Here is a 23,299-nt window from a genome sequence, read left to right as displayed (position 1 = left end):
GCCATCTATGTTTAGCTCACATGAATAGCTCACATGTGTGTGTGTGTGTGTGTGTGTGTGTTTGAGAGAGAGAGAGAATGAATTATAGGGAGGGAGCAGGGAGGGAGGGAGAAAGAGCAGGATGTGTCAGCTGTGCAGTACCGTAGCTGTGTTCCCCCCTCCCCTGCATGTAAAGATGATGGATTTTGATTATGATTGGGTGAGACTGGCGCAGAATGAAGCTCTCTCGCTGCACTGTGACATGTGTGAGAGGAGGCCGATCTGCAGTCCTCACTGATCTAACAAATGAAAACTTGACCTTCCCGTTCAGCCCCGACAGGAGATGTATGTGCTATGGATGGGGGCTATATGACTTTGGGATATGCATGGATGGATTTCCTTACCCAAAACAAAAGCCACAAGATTGATCTGAATATTCATGGAAATGCATCTCCCATGAAGCGCAATTATTTGCATAAATTTTTGTCAGTGTGGGGTGGTGGGGTTCAGTTTCTGCCACCATCTAGAATCACTTTCTGTTTCCCTTTTTTCATAGTATATTTTTGATTAATGTTGACAGGCTTATGTGTTTATCTGTTTATGTGTTTGTGTGTTTGTGTGTGTGTATATATATATATATATATATATATATATATATATATATATATATATATATATATATATATATATATATATATATATATATATATATATATATATATATATACACAATTCTCACACACATGTACCATGCAGTTTACAGTACAATTACAGACTGTAATCCAATTGTTTCCCTGCACACACTAGCCCCCCTTTCACCCAGGGTGAGAATTATACAATGGCAATTGGAGGGGTCAACATTTTCTTCACGTCATAATGGGGAAACCAGTACAGCTCAGGTGCAAGTCTCACAATCCTTATAGAGGCTTACATGTTTACAGTAATGTCTGCAGTACATTAATGATAAATCCATTACACCAGCTTATGTGTCACATACCACACAATAGCCTTTGTAGTCAGGGGTCACCAACAATATATTATAGAGCAAAATCACACAATGCTATTGGTTACTACCATATAAAATTTAGGTCTGTACCTGACTAACATTAAAGGCATAGACCGCCCAATAATCAAAATCTGCCAGCAGTTTTCTTGTCCTGAAAATGAAATACATATTATGCAGAATCTCTTCAACAGGAACCATGTGTTAATTAATTCTGAATAAATGGGAATAATGTCAATGAATGTCACTGTAGCTATAGGCCTTTGTCTTGTCTCATCCATTCATACTGGGACCAGTACAGCATCTACAGTGTGAAATGTTAAGAGGAGGGTGGTTGAATAATGCCTTTATAGTGAAGCTTGGCTATTGTTAGTCACCAAAGTAAACACTCTCTTATTATTATAAAGTTATTTTATTTATTTATTTACACCTGTATTTCACTTCTGCACTTATTTGACTTTTCTGTACAGCTTATATTGTTTATATTGATTTTAATTACCACAACACACAAACATGCCATCGCCAAGTCAGTGTCACTGCAGTGCTGAGAATGATCCATTCTGTGCAGCTGGTAGTGCCACAGTCACATAGCTCCAGGGACCTAGAGGTTGTGGGTTCAAGTCCTGCTCTGTCTGTCTGTCTGTGAGGAGTTTGATGTGTTCTCTCTGTTTCCACATGGGTTTCCCCTGGGTGCACCGATTTCTTCCCATGGTCCAAAACACACGTTGGCAGGTGGATTGGCAACTCAAAAGTGACTGTAGGTGTGAATGTGTGAGTGAGTATCTGTCACCCTGTGAAGGACTGGTGTCCCCCCTGGGTGTTTTCCCGCCTTGTGCCCAGTGATTTCAGATAAGCTCTGGACCCACCCCAACCCTGAATTAGACAAGCAGTTTACAGACAATGAATGAATGAAAAGTGAATAAAAAGTGGGGAGAAGATACAGTGTGTGTGTATGTGGTGGAGGAACAGGGGGGTTGTGTGTGGTGTCTCAGCTGGCCTCATCACTGAGCTGCAGCTAAATAGATACATCCCCATGAATTAGTGTTAGAGACACCACCCAATGTCTAAATGGTGCAACTGGCACTGCCCTCCTACTGTCTGATTATGAAGACTTCCAGAATAACAGAGGGCAGAAAATGATAATATATAAACAAAAGCAAACAGAAAAAGGAAGATGGAGGATGGACAGACACAAAAGCAATCAAAAAACAAAACAAAAACAGATCACAGTCTGAGAGTGTAAAAAAAGGAGAGAGAAAAGGATACAAAAAACAAAGAGAGAGTGAAAGGAATTTAAAGAGTGAAGAATACAGATGGATCTTTAGTCCCAGAGCCGAGGTAGCTGGCAGTTTCCATTTCCCTCTCTCTAACTGGTCATCTGGCACTGAGATCTCTAAACAGTTTGAGACTACAACCACCAGTTGGGGGAGGAGGAGGAGAGGGGATTAAGCCAGAGTATAATCCATTTCTTAGTCGTGCATAGCTCTGTGTGTTAGAGGTGTGAATGTGTGTATTTCGAGAGGCTATCTGTGTGTGTCTGTGTGTGTTTGTGCATTGAGGGGGGTGGGGATTACCACACTTTTTCAATTTCCTACTTGAAGCATCATAAGCTATTTCTGAAAGCACACATGGGCCGCTTGAGGATGCAGGCTTCGGGGAGGCCAGCCTTTGCCAGGTTGAATAGCAATCAGGCCAGGCCCCCCTCTGCCTGCTGCCACTGCTGCATTAGGACTTCCAGGGGAGCCGGCTGGAGAGAACTGCTCATGTAAACACACTGTGTGCTGCTCAGCTCCTTATTACACATTGCCTATTACCGCAGACAAAGCCGTCCTTAGGGTCAACAGCACACGACAGCTGCCGAGCCAAAGCCGCAGAGAATAGGGCCATAGAGGGGAGAACATCCACCAGAGAGCAGGCATTGGATTATGAACAACAGGCTTGAATGTCACGATAATGGTCTTATTTACAGTGTGCTTGCACAACATAACATGCTGTTTCTATCTGTGGGTGCTACCCCTGATCTAAGTCTATAATGAGCACTCCATATAATAGTGCATTGGTTATGATGTGTGATGTTGGCCTTGTTTGACCCTTTTGTATTAGGTTTGTTTTCTATACAAATAAGTAAACAAAAACATTCAGCAATCTTAAAAATAGTTAAAAATGGTTGCTGTTGGCTCCCAAAGATGTTTTACAATGGAACATTATTTTAGCAATGACACGTGCCCCTGTGAAGAACCTGTATATGAAGTTACTATAATACACTCCAAGATGAATGTTTTAGAGGATGCAATTATCAAAAGCTTCTTGCATGGAAGGTGTCTGTAAGTGAAGTACGAGAGAAAAATAAACCTTTATGCAGAGATCCCAGGAAAATCTGTTAAATCAGTACAGAGCCTCTTTGGTATTTGAATGACCTTGTACCTTTAAAAACACTGTGTGCAAGTAACACATGGTGCCCCCCCCTCTTCTATGTTTAAAGGAAAATAGGTATGTACATGTAAGTTTAGTAAATCAGTTGGTGTAGACCCTAGGGAAACGTCAGCTCTCATGATGGATTGATTTAGAGAGGAAAGAGAGATAGAGATAAAGATGTAGGAGAAGATAGCAGTACATCTCTCAGCTTTATGTGTCACATTCATTTTAGAATTTATTTGTAGTAGCCACATCATCTTGTGTCATCCGTTCTGTAGCCCAGTGGTTCCCTTGGCAGAAAGTGACCTCTCACCCCTGGAGACGGAACGGTTATGAGTGTGACAATACGACACACTTAAGAGACTTCCCCTAACCTGAGGAACCCCGCAACTCTGTTTCAAAACCCAGCCAAGGCTGACATTTGAGCTAGAGCTCTTAGCAAGCTAACTACATGCGGTTCACCCTCAGCAGGAACTGTACACAACAACACCAAACAAGATTCATCATTGTTCTGTGCTGTGATCAAAGTGGGACACATCCCACACTGCAGTAGCTTTGATGAGTCTCTGCCTGAGTGAGTATGTTTGCATCTTGCTAACTATGATCAGAATCTCTTTTGATTGCTGCCTTCCCCTTATTACTTCACTATTACTCTGTATTTGACCCAGTCCAAATCTGTCATCCACCACCTAGTTATAATAGATACAAGTTGCAAGATACAAGATACATTAACTGAACACCAGGCTTCAAGGCCTTTACACACTGAGCTTTATAAAGATTTTGTAGTGTGATTTATTTGGACATCTTTGAATTAACTGGAACGAGTATAATTGATGTCTTCTATACCAAATATGATTGTTCAGACAGGGAATATTAAACATTATTGTATTCACACTCTGTCGTGAACTCATTAAACACACACGGTTGTCTCTGCTGTTGACAAGGCAACAGCTAAAATGACTGATCAACTGATCACACTTTCTCCAAGTTCAAAAGGATTTGTTAGCGCTCTGCTTTGGCACAGATAGTGTGAGATGTTATTTGATGAAGTATTTGAGTTATATGTAAATGTTCTCATGGAATTCCAGCTCTTGAATGAAGTGCTTCTTTCTTTTAATTTAATTTTGCTAGGATTTTCAGAGAGAGCACCTTCTGTGTGTACTTTTAGCCAAGTGGTGTTTCATGTGTGAAGACAACCTTTAAATCTTGGTGATGGTTTGGTTAAATGTGTGTAAATATAATTATACATTTTTTATGTAGTGCTTACAATCTGTTCTATGACTCATATCTGTAGTGAAACTTTTGGATGTTGTATACAATCATTTTAAAAAACTTGTATAAAGTAAATAATACTTCAAATAATTACCATTCCTCAAGGTACAAACAAGGCATTGCTAAAATTAAATCTCAATGCTTCTCCATGATTTAAATATTTCAGACCTGGATGGATTTTCAAATTTAAATTATCTCACATTTGCTGTAATGACTGAATACACCCTGCAGTGTGGCATATATCTTCCATGAACTGAATGGACAAAACTAATTATTGTATTTTGTACACTGATAACTGTACTCCTACTCCTGTAAATGAGATCTGAGATCAGTGAGTAGGTGCTTCAATTACATGTGCATTTTTAGATGTTAATTGAATGGAGTAGGATGTTTTGTAATTGCACATATGAATACAGAGAGTGTCTTATTCTCAGCCAAATGACCTTAGTGTCTTTGCGTGCTGATTAGATCACAGACAAGTGACGTTTTTCTCCGTCCACATTTATGTCAAATCCGTAGCGGCTTGCACTGAGTAAAAGGTTGAATAATCAACAATGTTGATGAAATACAGACTGCAGCAGTGATTACCTTTATTCTTAAATGTACACACAAGTAAGATTAGTACACATACTGTGCGAGAGAAAGAGCAAATTTTGTTTCAGCCTGATAAATGAGCTCCCGTTGCGAGAATGACTTTTTGAATATTCTCATTCAGCCCCAGCACCCATTACACAGCAAAACAGGAGAGCTTGATTTTTACACTGACAGGAAAAATTGTGTCAGGGTCACTCATAATGTACTCTGACAGAGTGGGTAGTTAAAGGTGGGAGGGGGAGGTGTGTGTGTGAGTGTGTGTATATATATATATATATATATGGATATGATAAAATGGAATGGAATGGAAATGATAAAATGGGCCTAATATATATATATATATATATATATATATATATATATATATATATATATATATATATTAGGCCCATTTTATCATTTCCATTGTTGCTCTGCATACTTTGGTAGCCACTTTTCACACTTTCACCTTTCTTCAATTGACATGATCCACACAGATCCACCACGTTATTTGTATGGTGGATCATTTTAATCACTGCATTAACATTGGGGCAGTGCTAATATGTTACATGTCTCCAAGTATTTTAGTACCAGCTTTTAAACACTGTGCCTACTTATTGGCTACTGCATTAGACAGACCTACATTGTTGGTCTATCCGATAGATGTAAAGTTTTAGTGAAAGTAGCTGATGTTTTAGTTATTTGTTAGTCATCCTCTAGCCCGTATACACACTCACACATTTATACTTGGATGCAATAAAAAAAAATGAAAAAATATATATGAATACTTTTTCCAAATACTCAATTTTCTCTGGTTCATTATTGGCATGCACTGATCTTTTCAGTATGCTTTGGTGGGGAGTAGCAATGAGGAACGTTTGTTCACTATCTACATAGGAACTGGGTAGGGTGAGGGACTAGTGGGGAACAGACTGATTGCACAGATGGCATGGTCCATTCCCAGCACCAATTAATCCCCAGCTAAATGTGACACATCTTAACCTGCACTGGGTCCCATTCAGCACTCTACAGCAAAACCCATATGGCAGGGAGACACTTTCAGGCAGCAATTTAGACCTGGCAAAGAACCAGCCTCTGTAGGCTGCCCCCTCCGCTAATAGACATGTTTGTTCTACACGTCTAGCAGGCATGCATCAGGACTGTCCTCTTTCTTTAACAAGGACCAGCACTGATATCACCTTGTCTTACATTCATGCACATGGCTCAGGACTGCGAACTCGTCTCCACCACGCTGATTGGCTGCATTATTTTTATCCTTCGTTCCGGAATCGAAGTGTGGTGGGGCAGGGGGGTGGGGGGGAGAGCTGGGCATTTGGTTTTAGATTAATAATGTTAAATTCTTGTATTGCATTTTGTATATGGTATATTTTCTATGCTGCTATTTCACATTTAATCACTGAGTCGTAATTCTTCTAGATGCAAATTGGGCTAACTGTCACGCTCACAGGTGTCATTATTTTCAGCATACCCTACCAAATGTACAGATAGAAAATTCAAAGTAAACTTACAGACACAGATTCTTTCAAAGTTAAGAAAAGTGTTTAATAAGAGTGTCTATATACTGTAAAACAAGTGCAAGTGTGAGAACACATTAATCATTTTGGGTAGTTTGAAGAGACCAGTTTTTGAACTCGAAAAGTTTGTGCACTATACTTCAAATAGGTTAATTCAACTCTCAGGTTTTCAGTTGCACATAGTCACCATAGACCAACATTGACAAATAATTTGGGATATTCTTAAGCAGCCACAATAGAAACTGCAGAAGGTATAAACTCCCATTTAGCACTGGGGTGTGGAGCCATAAAGCCCAATGTAAAGCTTGTTAAATCTGGCAACAGTTGATATGAATGGATACATTTAGGTCATAAGGTTAATGCAGGAGGTCCCTGTGAGAAACAAATAGCTCATTCTTTATAGCTATTCCCAAAAAACAATAATAAGAGATAAACTAAACACTTAATACTTTTATCAGGACAATATGGACAATTTTTGTTTGCATAACCAAGACATCAAGAAATGTTTTATGCTAAAGCTTTTTTAACAGGACAAATATTGGTGTCTTTATGCTGCCAGACACTGTTCAAAACTGGTATAAAATATTTGAAACCAAAGCATCATTTGTAGTTAGTTCAAAGGAAGAAATGCTGTTTTCCATGAGTACACACCACCTGAGTGCAGGGTCTCCTACACAACACCTCGAGATTCTTCAGTTTGTCCTTGGCATGAGTCTAGCAGTGTTAAGAGCAGCTGAAAGAAAATGGATGTAACCCAAAAGGAACTGTGATTTATGCACTTATTAAACACTACATGGAGCCAAATCTGTGGGTTTCTTTTTTTGCCCAAACATAAGTTCAAGCCAGAGTCAAGAACCTTTGAGAACTCAGAGACTTTCACATTTTATTTATTCCACCACTATGCCATTCCTCTCACAGCAGAGGATTGTGTAACTTCTTTAAAAAGTTTTTTCTTATTATTCTTCTATTATGAAACATACTAAGTCTAGGTTTACCCAATAAACGTTACACAATACTCACAATGCAGATTGTATAAAGACTTTGCCTTTTGTGTTTGGGTCTAAAGAAACACCCAATTAACATCTTCACATTCATTATTACAGTGTTGCTCAAACTCCAACCCTCATGGGCTCCTGCTCTAACTGAGGGGAGGCTGGTTCGGCATGGTAATGAGATTTAGATTGATGTAGAACATTACAGTTCAGGTGAACAAAAGCAATTTTTTGGGTTAAATGACCATATAGGATTTATTATGTACATCTTATGCCAAATTCTGCAAATATGTACAACCCTCACATGGTCCTTGTCAAGAGTCAGAAATCAAACTTTATCTGTAACAATATATAGAAAACAACCATAATATGCTGAAAATACATATTAAAGGAATTTCTGATTAGATAAGATGTAAAATCATTCACTCACGTAAAGTTGAAAATTCCTTCAAATCTTAATTAAAAATACAGATAAACAAGGATGTCTCATAACTGTGTGAGACCTGGCAAACCACCAAAACTGTCACCTTTACGTGAACAGTACTTAAAGCTGTCATCTTTGATAGAGTGGAGAAAATCATGTTGCTGAAAAAAATATCCATTGACCCTTTTACCACTGTAAGAGCGGTAGCTGTTGCATAAGAGTTCTGTAGTTGTCAGAAGTTGATGCTATGAAAAATAACTAGGCAAAAACAGAACAATCGCAAATGAAACAGCATTCTGCCTCCCCAGAACACAGACCCCCACATCACTGATGTTTTTAGAACTAGCTGGATCATGAACTAAATCTCCAGTCTTTGTACTGAAAACATTCCCCAGTCTGCCTAGCATTGAAGTCAGTCATTCTGTAGGGACTGGTCAGATTGTACTCCAGGCTGCCAACATGGCTCGTTCTTTCTTTTTTTTAAATTTAATTCTAACGGATGCTCCTGTGGAACTTAGAGAAAAGCAAATGTTGTGATAAACTCTGCTGTCTTGGTATCTTAGGAACAGAGTGTTTTGTCTCTTATGGACACAATCATTCTGATCAAATTTCCAGGAAAATGTCTGCCTCATTCGCTCATTATCTATAATGGGCATCCCTAGGTTCAGTGCTATATAAATATATATATAAAAGTGTGTGTGTGTGTGTGTTATTCCTCTCATATCTTCATAGCAAGTCTTTGTAAATGGCCAGAGTATAGAATGTCTCAAATAGATATGTATTCAATCTGAGGGAATAACATGCCAGGAAACATCTTTCCTGCACTCTACATTTAAACTCAGAATACACCTTTTAGACCATATCTCTTTTATATTAATACAAATAGAGTCACTCCTCGATTTACAATCATAGGGAAATTGTATAGCGGAGAGAAAAGTTTTTTTTATACTGTTTATATCATAGCCTAGCCTACCTTAAACCTTACTTACCTTTCCTACACAGGGATTTAGCCTCAACGACAGTGCAGTTTGAATTATGATTTTCCATTGAAAGTAGGATATAGTCCTGGACTAGTCTCAATCCCTGTTTGGAAAACCACCCCAAGACACTTACATTAACATACAGTTGGGCAAAACAATTAACACAAAGCCAATTATATTAAAAAGTGTGACATTACCAATACAGAAAACTACAGTATAGTGTATTTGTGGTATATGAAGGCACATGTGGCAGTCAGCTCAGACTGCTGCCCAGATGCTTATTATCTGTGGGGGACTATCGTACACTTTATTGCTTCCCCTGGGAAAAAAAAATTAATTCAAATTTCAGAATACAGTCTCTGCTACGTATGTATTTGTCTATTATTGGATTGATATCATAAAGTTGAAATATCGTAAACAAATCCATTGTTACCCGAATAGCATCTGTACATTTGAGTAGTGGAGTAGACTGTTATTTTACTACTGGTTACTATGTGATTCTTTTTATATGCATTTAATTGTATATAATTCTGGGCACATGTAGCTTTTAAATAACAATATAATGTATGTTGGGTTGTAATTTACGGTAGTTAATGTTCATGTAAGCTGCATCTATTTCGAGGAGCACCCAGCTTCAAGTGACCCACAAGAAAATGGAATGAGCTTTTTATCCGAGGTGCTGAAGCATACAGTGATTCTAATGCTACCATCATTTGGAAAAGCAGGAAGATTATTTGCACAGCGAAAACCTTGGATCATTAACTGATGTTCATAATGTATAGCAAAGATACACATGCATGAAGACTGCAATAAAAGCTGCAGTAAATAAAATTAGCCAGTGGTATTTTTAATTCAGCCCAGAGAATTAAGGTCTCATATTGCTTTATACTGAGTATCAGTTTAAACATTGTCACTGAAACTGTGTATCGCGTGAAATGCCTCACCTAAAATTCCAACAGACAAGACAAAGCAAAGGAGAGGAAATAAGAAGGGATAGTGGAATTTGCACATTTTCATTACTTATTACACTAATTGCTGCTGACAGAAGAGTGTGCCTTCTACATATTAGGACTGATTTTATTTCATGTAATTCCATTGTTTTTAAATTGTCTCCCCTTCATTAAGAACCTAAGTAAACTACATAGATGATGCCATAAAAAAATCTAATAAAATTGTAATCTCATCTATTTTAATCATATCTAATCATATATCATCTAGGCTAATCACATTTGAGATCATATTAACCTCTCTAATCTAATCCTGTTGTCATGGTGATATGTGGTATCCTTTTTTTCTGTCTCAGATCACTCTTGGCAGCAGGTTTATGGCAAACAAGGATTTTTATTCTTCTTCAAAAATGTGAACTCTGTTTTCTTTGCAGTTGTATTTAATGATATTCTTGTGCCTTTGGAGATTTACAACCTTGAACTGACCACATCCCTCCAACTGACTGGACGGTGATTAAATGTTCTCAAAAGAATCAAATTTTTAAGCAAGACTGTCTTTTAAATAATCAATATCATTATTTTCAATAATGTCACTTTTGGCAAATGTTAGTGAATTCATTGCATATTGCATTTTGTACATATTTTGTCCATATTTTAGTGGAATTCCTATAGACATTTGCATCAGAAGAACTTTAAAAATCCTGATTCACATTTATGAAGGGTGAAAATAATTGCCTTGGCTATATAATCTGCCTTTAAATGCATTTTTTGAAGCACATTTCAAAGACCCGTTTCACAAGCTGCTGGAAAAACTTCTATTTGACCAACATGAGACACAGAGAAGCCAAATTTTGTGTAAAATGTGTGCAAAAAAATGAGCTGCAATTTAGTTAATATTAGCATGGTAGCAGATTCTCTCTGAACACTTTTGATCTCTCTGTTTGTGGCTATTTGTGGGCCCAATGCAAAAGAAAGACCCTACAATATAACAATCTCTAGGGAGAGTCTAGTATATATCGCTACTGAACATATAACTGCCTATTAAAGCAGGAAAATACATTTGACTAACACACAAAGGACATGTTGAGGCAGTCAGACCAATAACAGAGCCAGTACAAAATGACACATGGGAATGCATATACAACCCCAATTGCAATGAAATTGGGATGATGTGTAAAACATAAATAAAAAGAGAATACAATGATTTGCAAATTCTTTTCAACCTATATTCAATTGAATGCACTACAAAGACAAGATATTTACTGTTCACACTGATAAACTTTATTGTTTTTTGTTTTTTGCAAATATTCACTCACTTTTAATTTGATGCCTGAAACATGCTCCAAAGAAGTTGGGACAGGGTCAACAAAAGAAAGGGAAAGTTGAGGAATGCTCAAAACACCTGTTTGGAACATTCCACACAGGTGAACAGGTTAACTGGAAACAGGTGGGTGTCATGAGAGAGAGAGAGACTAGCATGCTGGACTGAGACACTTTGTTTTTTTCTTTTTTATCCATTTACAGACACTGAGGTTTCATGAACACATTAGACTGATTTTGAGCACGGAGACAGACTAGAGAGCAGCAGATGGTGAGGAAACATCCTCAGAATTCTATAAAAAGTGCACTAAAGGTGTCAGACACTGTCGACTAGTCGGTGGAGCAATTGTGGCTGAGAAAACACAACGTGAGACCTAAGCATTCAAGACATCTTACATTATGGCAGTTGTCATGACTATTAGCAATAATAGTAAAGGGCAATGGTTTATTATTTATTATTTTAAAAAATCATAAGCACTCATAATATCATAAGACATCTACCAAAGACATGGCATGGTTATGGCATACTATTGTCAATGTAAACAGATTCAAGTAGCGTTAGCATAAAAGAAATGTTCTACATTGTTCCCCTCTTCCAGTAATCAATCTATCTATCTATCTATCTATCTATCTATCTATCTATCTATCTATCTATCTATCTATCTATCTATCTATCTATCTATCTATCTATCTATCTATCTATCTATCTATCTATCTATCTATCTATCTATCTATCATTATATTTATATAGCGCCTTTCTAGATACCCAATGATGCTTTACAATCCACACTGCTCAGAACGCTCAGAACACTCAATCCACACTCACTGGCGAGTAATTTTAGTTACTGAACCAGTGATGCTGGATCTTAATATCTGGAACTAGGAACACGTTTCTCTCTTTAAGACCCTGAGCAGGTCTTATTTTGCCTTGAGGCTGTGAGGACGAGGGCTGTCACAAAGAGAGGGGCTGTAGCCACTGCCATGGCCTCCAGCTCCATGCCCCTTCTGCAGCTCAGTCAAAGCTGCCCCACTGCATTTTCATCCTCATTCTCCATCAAACAGAATCGCTAATCTCCTGAGGATGAGGAGTGGGATTACACACTGCCCCAGACCCAGCCGTGAGGAGGGCAGCGTGATGGGGTGGACGCATATTGGGTGTCTCCCTCCTCAGCTTGAGAGGGATCCACACCTCTCCAGGTGTCATCACTTGACTCCTGGCACAGCAGAGTGACCACCAGAGTGAAATGAAGAAGTTTGTTTGGGCCACTGAGCATGTCCTTCTTCTTAATAAATCTCCCTTTGCCTAGTTTGCTGCATGTTTGATTAACAAGACTCCCGCATGTCATGAAACTAGACAGAAGGAATATCACCTTGGAGAAGAAAGAAGACATCAGTGAGAATTACATTACTTTGAAGCAAAATAAAGCTTCATTGCTCATATGAAGCATGCAGACTGATTCTTTAGATCTGTGGGAAAGGTCTATTTTTCCGACGTCTATTTTATGCTCTGTGAAATTTCATCTTCGCTCTTGTAAATAATTAAAGTTTCAATAAGATGTATTTAATGCTTCCTGGTAAAGGGTATGGAAATGTAATAACATTTGCATAATTGTGCATCAATTACACATTCAGCAGTTTTTAATGAGTTAATCAGACTTCCCCCCCTTCCACAGACACTATTCATTCAGTGAGGATCTGGAATGGCTTTGCTGTGCTGTGCTGCCCAAGTGCAAAGTTTAGGAGTGATAGGATTTTTAGGCGTAAACAAACACGCAAGAAAAATGAAGCTCTCTTCCAAAGAGATCATTAGGCCTCTGTTTTCACAGCATTAAATGCATCATGATGTCCCATTGCCATGTATCGCATTTACACCAATAATTAGTATTGCTTCTGGAGAAAGAAAATCTAGCCACTCCTCCTATTATGTTATGGCTATTTTTGAACCCCCTTCCCCTTTTCGCATTATATACAATGAACTGACAAGTGAACAGCTTGAGCGAAGATTGTTGGATCGGCTACACAAAAGGCAATCTGGACAGAGAGAGAGAGGGTGCTAAAAAAATGTAGTGACTTACAAGTGCTCAATTATGTATGGGCAACAAAATATGTACACCCCACTCAGCTTTCACAGTGGAGAGCCGTAAAACATTTGTCGCCGTTGGCCACCATCTTTATTCAGTGCCCTGTGAGACAGGCCCAGAGTGGTAATTACAATCATACCTTTCCCGCAAGAACCCCGTTCCTCACTGCTGCTGCCTTCATATATCCTTGTTTGGAACATTGTTCATTAAATGGTAGCCTACTCCAGTTACCCAGGAGCCTTTGAAAGGGCCTTACTGGGAGTCATCAAACAGGAGCACATGGATAATGACACTGTCAGGTGTGAGGGGAGTAATAATCAGAGAGCCTTGCCCTCACACACAGCTCTGCCTCACCGCTGCTCTGTGGAACTGTGCAGAGAAGTTTATATTGCTCTGGCAAAAGCAGCCATTTACTTTAATGAAGTCTCTGGTTTAAATGAGGTGTCATTTTGGAGGGAAGCCATTAGAGGTGAATGGTTAATAAAATAAATTGCAATTTACACATTTCTGACAGGTTCATATGACTTAGATGCTGCCTAATTATTCCAGTGCAACTTAAAACCATGAAAATTTTTAGTGGTCTTGCTCAAATCTTGAATAAAATAAGGGAACCAAAAGTATGTTGTGTGCCCTAGTCACAGAAGGGTAGTATAAACCCGTACCCAACACACACCACTACACTGGTGCAATATTGAATACAAGTATAAAAGCAAATACCTAAGGATTTCCCCAAAAGTACCACATTAAAAAAACTACGTGTACTGACTTCCCTACAGAGCTGTGATAAAATATTTTGAATGAATATTCAGCACATAACGACATGATTTTAGGACAACTAAATGTCCAAAGATTTTTAGACAGAGTTGTAAATAGTTTATGCAGCTACTTCATGTTGCTCCCATTGTAAATGCATACTTTTACAGGCATAGTTTGTATAATGCTTGCAGATCATTGTGAAATACAATTGGGGCACTTTGGAGCATCCACATAAAAACCTGAAGTTACTGTGTCCATTGTTACTCAGTGGCAGTTGTGGGCAAGGGGGTTATAAAACACCCCAGCACTGGACTGTGGAGCAGTGTAACCTCATAGTAGTGGTGGAGCTCAATTCAATACCTTTAGGATGAGTCAGAGTGGTTTCATCCAGAACAAATCACCCAACATCAGCCCCTGACTTCACTAATGTCCAGACAGTTCTAGAAAATGTAGTCTGGTGGGTCAACTCCCCATTAATACTTTCATTTAAAGTAAAAAAATAGATACATGGGCAAGTTGTCCATAAATCTTTGTCCCATTTTGCTATAATTTTTTTTTGCTGTACTTTTTTGTTTCAAATAAGTGGATACTGTCTATTTCACTGATCAACCATCACTTTTCTAACTCACATAACTCAATGTAGTCCATCTGTTGCTCTGCACACTTTGTTCTGTTCACTCTGTTCTTCAATGGTAGGACTGCCACAGATCAGGTATGATGTGGCTTGTGGATCATCCTTAGAGCTGCAGTGACATTGACGTGCTGATGAGTTATTGTGTGTTGTGATGTTACGAGTGAATTAGACACAGCAGTGCTGCTGGAGTTGTCAAACACCACAGTGTCAAAGCTGGGCTAAGAATAGTCCATCAAAAAATGTCCAGCCAACTGCGCTGCGTAGGCTGCGTCCATTGACCACTGATGAAGGACTAGAGTGTGACCATCACAGACTGATGGTCTGTGCAGCAACAGATGAGCTGCTGTCTCTGACTTTATATCCACAAGGTGGACACATTAGGTATGTATGCAGAGTGAGCATACACAGTGTAAACACTCCAGCAGCACTGCTATATCTGATCCACTCATACCAGAACAACACACACTAACGCATCACAATGTTAGTGTCACTGCAGCTCTGAGAATGATCCACCACCCAAACCATGCCTGTACTCTGGTGAGCTTAGGGGTTCTGAGCTTTGAAGAACAGGGTGAAAGAGAGCAAAACACCACATGTAAACCCACAAGTAGGCTGCAGTCTGTAATTGTAGAACTACAAAGTGCTCCTGTATGTTCAGTGGAGTCCAAAGAGTGGACACTAAGTGTGGAAACAAGGAGGTGGCCTTGATGTTTTGATTGATCTGTTTATATCAAAATAGACAGTGAATGATGTTAATATTAATAGTTAAATGTTAAAATTTCCTTACAAATATACTAATATTAAAATATAACAAATTAAAAAGCCTTTAAATTTGCTGATTTACCTGAATTAATGTAATTTGATACTACACAGCTCTGTACCTATGTTCTAAACAAAGATAGTATTATTACATGAAAGTTTCCCAAATATATCTCACAAAAAATATATATACATATTTCACACTCCAACCTGTTCCTGTCTATAATTTATGCCCTCAATGCCGTACCCATCATCTTGTCATAATGTTCTGTTCAGGGCTACTGTTTTATTGTGTGCATTCCATTTCTGTGTGTATTTCTTGTGTGTTATGTGTTTCTAGTCCCTTCTTTCTCTAGTGTCAACATTTCTGCATCTGGATTAAGATCATGGAATTGCCTCGGTTGACTCTGTTTGCTTGTGTATTGACCCCTCTTTCGGATTATGATGGTGATTCAGAGAACTGTCCAAATAAAACTTGCTCACTCTTACAGGGAAAATAAATTGATCCCCACACAGCAAATGTATTTTCTCAAATCTAATGAAAATTGCAGAGATTATCACTACTCACAGAAAAGTTGAGCTATAGCTTTTCAAACAACTGTTTATTTTTTTGTGAATTGCCCTTTATCCAGAAATCTGTAATACTGCCTCTCTCCGGATGTTATTATTTGCTTAGCTGTCCCACTGAACTGTCCAATATTACTGAGCTATCCGTCAAACTTTGCAGGATCTCTTCAAATCAGTCCAGAACCCAATGAATCGGTGTCACCATCAGATGGCCTGGGTTATTGTTTGTGTAGGACTACAGCCTGTAGGCCATTTGTTATAACAGGGGATACACACAGGAACTTGATGGGCATCTGGAGTATCCAGGGTTCATCTTTCTTATCGGTTGTGATAATGAGACTCTCTCTCTCTCTCTCTCTCTCTCTCTCTCTCTCTCTCTGTGTGTGTGTGTGTGTGTGTGTCCCTGTGCCTATATGTGTCTATATGGCTGTTTATTGTTCTACATTTTCTATACTTGAAAAGTGTCCTTGGAATGAAAACTTCACCCGGAATGAAAATGCCCTGGTGTCAGTAAATGTGTGAAAAAAGTGACATGGTTAGACAGGCTAGAAAACGTCAATAAGAGAGACCTCTAATCACTGAAAATCATAAAAAGAGATGAGTATTTTCTTTATTCCTGTTTCATAGGTGGGTAATATTGATTATTGTTGTTTTACATTATTTAGGTAGGAAACCACTAAATTGACAGATGACTGCTAACATGCAGGAAAGAAAGCACAGGGCAAATGTGCTACAAAGTAAACAACTTAAATAACAAACAAGTTTCTGTGGTAATTCAAACAATGAGTAAAAACTTACAGACAGGTTAAATGCCAGCAATGTACAAACAACAGTCATTTTTCTCCTCAAACACATTTAAAAAAATTCAGAGCTTCTGAATGTAAACAAATTAGAGGGAACTGCAGTTCCTCACAATCACAGACGTTCTCTTTAAACCTTAATATATATTGTACATTAAATGTTAAAATCAAAGAATGGGTTTCTTATTAAATGTCTGACGTTATAGAGCGGCACGGTGGCACAGCAGGTAGTCTCGCAGTCACACAGTCACACAGGACCTGGAGGTTGTGGGTTTGATTGCCGCTCCGGGTGACTGTCTGTAAGGAGTTGGTGTGTTCTCCCCGTGTCTGCGTGGGTTTTCTCCGGGTGCTCCGGTTTCCTCCCACAGTCCAAAAACACACGTTAGTAGGTGGATTGGCGACTCAAAAGTGTCCGCAGGTGTGAGTGAATGTGTGTGTCAGTGTTGCCCTGTGAAGGACTGGCGCCCCCCCCAGGGTGTATTCCCGCCTTGCGGTCAATGATTCCAGGTAGGCTCTGGACCCACCGCGTCCCTGAATTGGATAAGCGGTTACAGATAATGAATGAATGAATATCTGCCGTTATAGAGCGGCACGGTGGCGCAGCAGGTAGTGTCGCTGTCACACATCTCCAGGGACCTGGAGGTTGTGGGTTCAAGTCACGCTCCGGGTGATTGTCTGTGAGGAGTTTGGTGTGTTGTCCACGTGGGTTTCCTCCGGGTGCTCCGGTTTCTTCCCATGGTCCAAAAACACAATTTGGCAGGTGAATTGGCAACTCAAAAGTGTCCGTAGGTGTGAGTGTATGTCACCCTGTGATGAACTGGCGTCTCCTCCAGGGTGTGTTCCTGCGCCCAATGATTCCAGGTAGGCTTAGGACACACCGCAACCCTGAAATGGATAAGCGGTTACAGACAATGAATGAAAGAAAGTCTGACATTATACAGTTAAAGGAACACTATGTAGCATTTTACCTTTAAATTACAGCTTGAAAATGAGGCCAAGAGCGCACTGCACTGATTTTACTCAGAGGAGTGAGATCAAAAAGCCATGGACACGAGATGCTCAAGCAGTGGGCGTATTGCAGGTGGGGCGCAAGGAATCTGAAGAAATTAACATTTCTTTATTAATGAGCCTGTCTTTATAAATGTCTTTCTGTTTTGAATATAAAGCTTACTCAGTAAAAAGCACCCACTCACAGTGGATTCATTAATAGTCATTAACATGTTAAAAGAACATTAGATAGGACCCCAGAAAAATGTAGCTTGTCTGGAACTAAAATATGCTTTTATTTGCAAACTTTTATTTTGAAAATGTGCCACCAAGATTAATGCGTTTTTGCAGCGAATCAGAACAGTGGGTCTTCTTTCAGCTTTTGCTAAATCGCCTGTTCAATTATTATAAATGTGTGTGCATATATATATATATATATATATATATATATATAATTTTTATTTTATTTTACCCGTTTCTCTAGTGTAGTATGTAAAGTTCCATAGTATGTTGTCTGGGACACAGCCTCACTCTGTAACGTTAATGTTAATCAAATGCTGTTCTACATCATTATTAATGCAGTATTTTACTGCCTTATCTACAGGAATCAGCTTATAGATGGCTAATATTTTGGGTAGGGGGTGGGCTTTGTGTCAGCAAATATGTCCCCCTAATATCAAACTCTCTCCTATGCCCTTGCACCTGCCTTTGTTCATTTTTGCACAAACTGAAATGTGAGAAACAGAATTAATTAGTAGGCCAATTTTCTGTATTTTATTATTTTTGAACATTGATGTTAATGATGTATCTGGTGTTATAATGTTAAGCTACTGATTTAGAGATAGAAGTTGATGTCACTTCAATAAATTAGAAAATTGTAAAACTTGCATCTGTATGGTACAGGTCGTGCATGGAAATTCCTCTTTGTCTGAGGTGGGGAATGATAGAAAATGTTTGATAACCACTGGACTAGTATATAATCCTAAATCCAAACATGTTGTTGCTGTGTTGCTGCATATCATGTTTTTTGAGAGTTGCGGACCAATAATCCCTTAGATCAGTGGCTGCTAACTTTAGCCAGATTAGCAAATATTTCAGCCTTACATTCAGACATTGATTCTGGTAATAAAACCTTTCTGTCAGTTACTGTATGATTGTATTTGATAGAGTGTCACAGAATGTACAAGAAACTGTGCTGAATGAATCCATTTTGACTTTGACAGGTTTATACTCGGGTTTTTGTAGCCTATTGCCCCTAATTCAGGTTCTGTTAGCATGGTTACTATGATATGGATTTCAGCTTACCAAATACTTTGTCATTAGAGTGAGTGAGTGAGTGAGTGAGTGAGTTTTAAAATAACTTGAGTTAACTGAATAGTGAATGCAGATTCACACATAAATGAATAGTGAGAAATGTATCATTACATCTTTTATACTATAAAATCTGATGTTGTATTTAGTTGTTGAGGCATCTGTGCTTCTGTGTAAGTTTATTTTTTGCTTTTTTTGGCTCAACTAAATGGCTGGTTTTGACGAAAAATGATTGATAAAAGAGTCTCACAGAGATTTGCGGTGCACATTGAATCACCCATTTCCCACTTGCATTGCATATACCAAGTTAGCTGAGTGAGGGAGTGAGTGAGTGAGGGACTGAGGGAATGACGATACTGAAGAAGCACAGTACACTACCTCTGTATGAATCATGAGATTATCTGCATAGTTCACTCTGTATGTGATTAGTCCCTTCTAAAATTGCTGCCAGATCTATCAGCTCATTCCCAGTACCTCTGAGTTTCCAACACCTGCCTCTCTCCCATCAGCAACATCAAGAATATAGCATATTCAGACTTTTTAAATTTCATCTCCTCAGTGTATGGCTGACTCCTCCTGCTTGATGGCAGAAATAAAAGTGTGGTTGATTGTTTCACTATATCTTTGCACCCTTTGACTTCTTCTTGGCCTGTTTTACTATGCAATATAACTCCAGAGTTTGAAAGCTAGCTGGCCTGACTCATGCAATGCTGTGATTTAATGTGTGTACAGGAGCAAAAAGGGGGACTAGACTCAAATTACTCTTAAAATGGCGACCTTCAGCTGGAGCCTGCTTTAAAGAAAACAGCAATAATGGCGACAAATTTGTGGCTAGGGGAGCAGGTGGCTGAGTGGGGGACTCATCATTCTTTGTGCCTCTTCAAAGTGAGCTCACTAATCAGCAGACAACTTCACCAACACACGCAAACTCTGATGCATGAAGATCATGAGGTGCTTGAGCATATGAAGCCTAATGCCATTATATGAAAATTAAATTGAAAAAAAAAAACTTGAGCAGACTCAGATTGTGTTGTTGCACACATTAGACCTCTATAAAAAAAATGCATGGCAGTAAAAAGCTCATTATGTCCACTAAATGGATGCTTAGCACATCTGTGTTAACAGAAACTTGATGCAAATATTGAGAAATGAAATATATTAGTACTGAAATTAATATCTAAACATAAACATAATCTTCAGCATACAAACACCTTTAATTATTTGCTGTCCACAGTTCATTATCTTTTCACTACAGTGGCTCGGAATCTGTGATAGTCCCTATCTGTTTACACTGGAGACCATTTTTTCCCTCTGCTACTGTCCTCACTATTTGCATTGACACCCAGGGTCTGATGTGTACAAGCAATTATGACAAGTTTCTTGCTGAACAGTCAGAGTGTAATCTGCACCCAGACTATGGCTTTATCCACTTATGGGCACAAATCTCCACTTGGCTCTGTTCTGTTCATTACCCACTGCTAAAGAAGATGAGTTCAGATGGCCAGACTTTTAAGAAAATGTATTAATTTGATGATTATGCTGATGTTATGTTGGCAAATTGTTGCTGTTTGGCCTAAATACTAATATTTAGTACCAACTATCACCCCTTTCCAATAGAGTCTTTCAAGAGAGGCTTTGCTGTGCCAGCATCAGTGTATGTAACACAATTTTGACCCTGTGAATAGCCATTCATTTTCCTTATAAATAAAGCCCAGATTCATCTATTTTAAAACCACCAGTGATTTTTCTAACATTATCCTTTTTTTACTTAAAAGTTTGAAGCCAAGTGTAATAATGTTTTTTTTTATTGTATGTGCATTAAATAAACAAACAGTACAACAGTACAGTATAGTGGTGTAACAAATTGCATTATACATTTTTATTACATTACAGTTTACATAATCATTTAGCTACTTGTTGTATTCATGTCTCTTAAAGAAAAATATTAATAGCAAGTAACGGCCCTGAATCATTAATTTCCTCAAGATATTTTCTGTGCCTTCTGTAAGAAATTTGTATACGTGTGGTACCTGTGTACCTGTGAATGTGAGAAGTATAGTGTGAATGAAGGAAACACTATAAAACAGAACATGCTACCAACTTGAAACTGAAATGTAGACATATAAATGAATGTTCCTACCTCACCTCAAAGCCCATACTGTGTTTTAGTTTGGGAATAGCTCTCAATGCATTACATTTTATTCATGAATGCTATATTTTACAGCATTTCTTTTGCACCTAGATTCAAGGCTTTCAAACTAAATAGACCTGCTGGAGTTCTATGTTTTAGTTGGTACAGACTGGTGTCCACAGAGTAATAAAAGGTAAAATAATAAGGAAAGAGATTACTTTTTGAGGACACAGTAAGTAATTTTTCAGTTTAAAAAAAGTACTCAAAAAAGGGATTTTTTTTAAAATTAACTATTTTAATTTGAAATATATTCATTATTTATAAATTAATTTAAACTATCTACTACTGGTGTCAAAGATTTAAATGCTTTTTGTAATTCATCATTATAAAACATCCATAGCTAAGCTGATAATATGCATCCACTTGCACTGTTTGTCATAGATGCTTCCCCAGAACCAGGAGATATATTATGCTGAAATTACCATATTCCATTATGGCACATGGCTCTGCTCATGGTGTGGACATTTCTCTGTTATGGCAAAAAGGTAAATTTACTAGTACAGACCATGCCCATAGAGGCTGAAACAGGGAGGTGAACTCAGAAGTCTTTGAGGAGGAGTTCAGGGTGTCTTATGAATGCGTACGAAGCTGGACCCCCCCAGTTGGATAAATGAATACAAGAAAAGGGTGGAAACAGAGTGGAAGTGGGAGCAAGTTTGTCCGATGCAGAAATTATGTAAATTTGCGGGGTATATATATAGGGCTTAAAGGAGGAGTTCGGGCGTGGTCCTACTCCCAGAATTATGATATTACATAACGTCAACAATGTAGTATGCACAAACCTGAGCCAAACAAGCTGTGGACTGCCATTTTTGATTGGTTAAATGCAATGTACAAGTGTTATTAAAGGTGATGTTTCCTCACCTTTTGCTAGCTCTCCAGTCTGTCTGTGTGCTGGAAACCAATCTAATGGGTTTACAATACCCTAGTGTCATTAAATAGATAAAAATAAAAATACAAAGGATATTTGATCTGATATACTAGGTTTTCTCTCTCTGTGCACAGGAGAGACATGGCATCTGGAGTTGCTTAGACAATGGAGAGACCTCCAAATGTTAAAAGCAAATGTGAGGATATTGCTTAATTCATGCTTCATACGTGGGTAAAATTGATTTATTTGACAAACTACTTAAGGTGGCACTTACTTTAAATTTGTGACACTGTTAACTGTGTGAAAGTAAACATAGACTGAATGTAAATTCAGGCCAACAGTGCTACATAAAAACAATATACAAATGAGTTTCTGTAGTAATCCATACAGTGAAAAACTTACAACTGCAGCCAGATACAAACAGTTGTATTTTTTGCTGAAATATATTTTTTCAATGTAAACAAACTAGAGGGAACAGCACAGTTCCTCAGAATTGTCAGTGTTGTCTTTGAGTTTCCATAATGTGATTTCATTTCCTTTTAAAACATCTGTTTGTGTAGAAAGTTTTTCTCAGAAGGAAGTTTGTGAGAAAGGGCCCTCACAGATATCTTCAACAGGAAGATAAAAGGGGGAAAAAGGGAAGTACATTCCTAAAAACACTGTGTGTTTTGCTGTTTTGCTTTACAAGGAAGCTGTTCCACATTTTGGATATGTGTTAGGAGAGAGTAGAACTAATGGTTAGGAATCAACGCAGATTGTTCCAGGGAACCCAGATTATGTCACTTACCTGTGGCTTATAAAATGTGAAATCGTTAAGGGGTGACCCTTTCAGAATGCCAAGAGAAGCTGGTGCCTTCAAGCTTCAGCTTCTGTTTCTTTTTATTTTGTTGTTAACCTCCATC

The sequence above is a fragment of the Hoplias malabaricus genome, chromosome 10, assembly GCF_029633855.1.
Source record: "Hoplias malabaricus isolate fHopMal1 chromosome 10, fHopMal1.hap1, whole genome shotgun sequence".
NCBI classification, from domain to species: Eukaryota; Metazoa; Chordata; class Actinopteri; order Characiformes; family Erythrinidae; genus Hoplias; species Hoplias malabaricus.
This window is presented reverse-complemented; position numbering follows the sequence as displayed.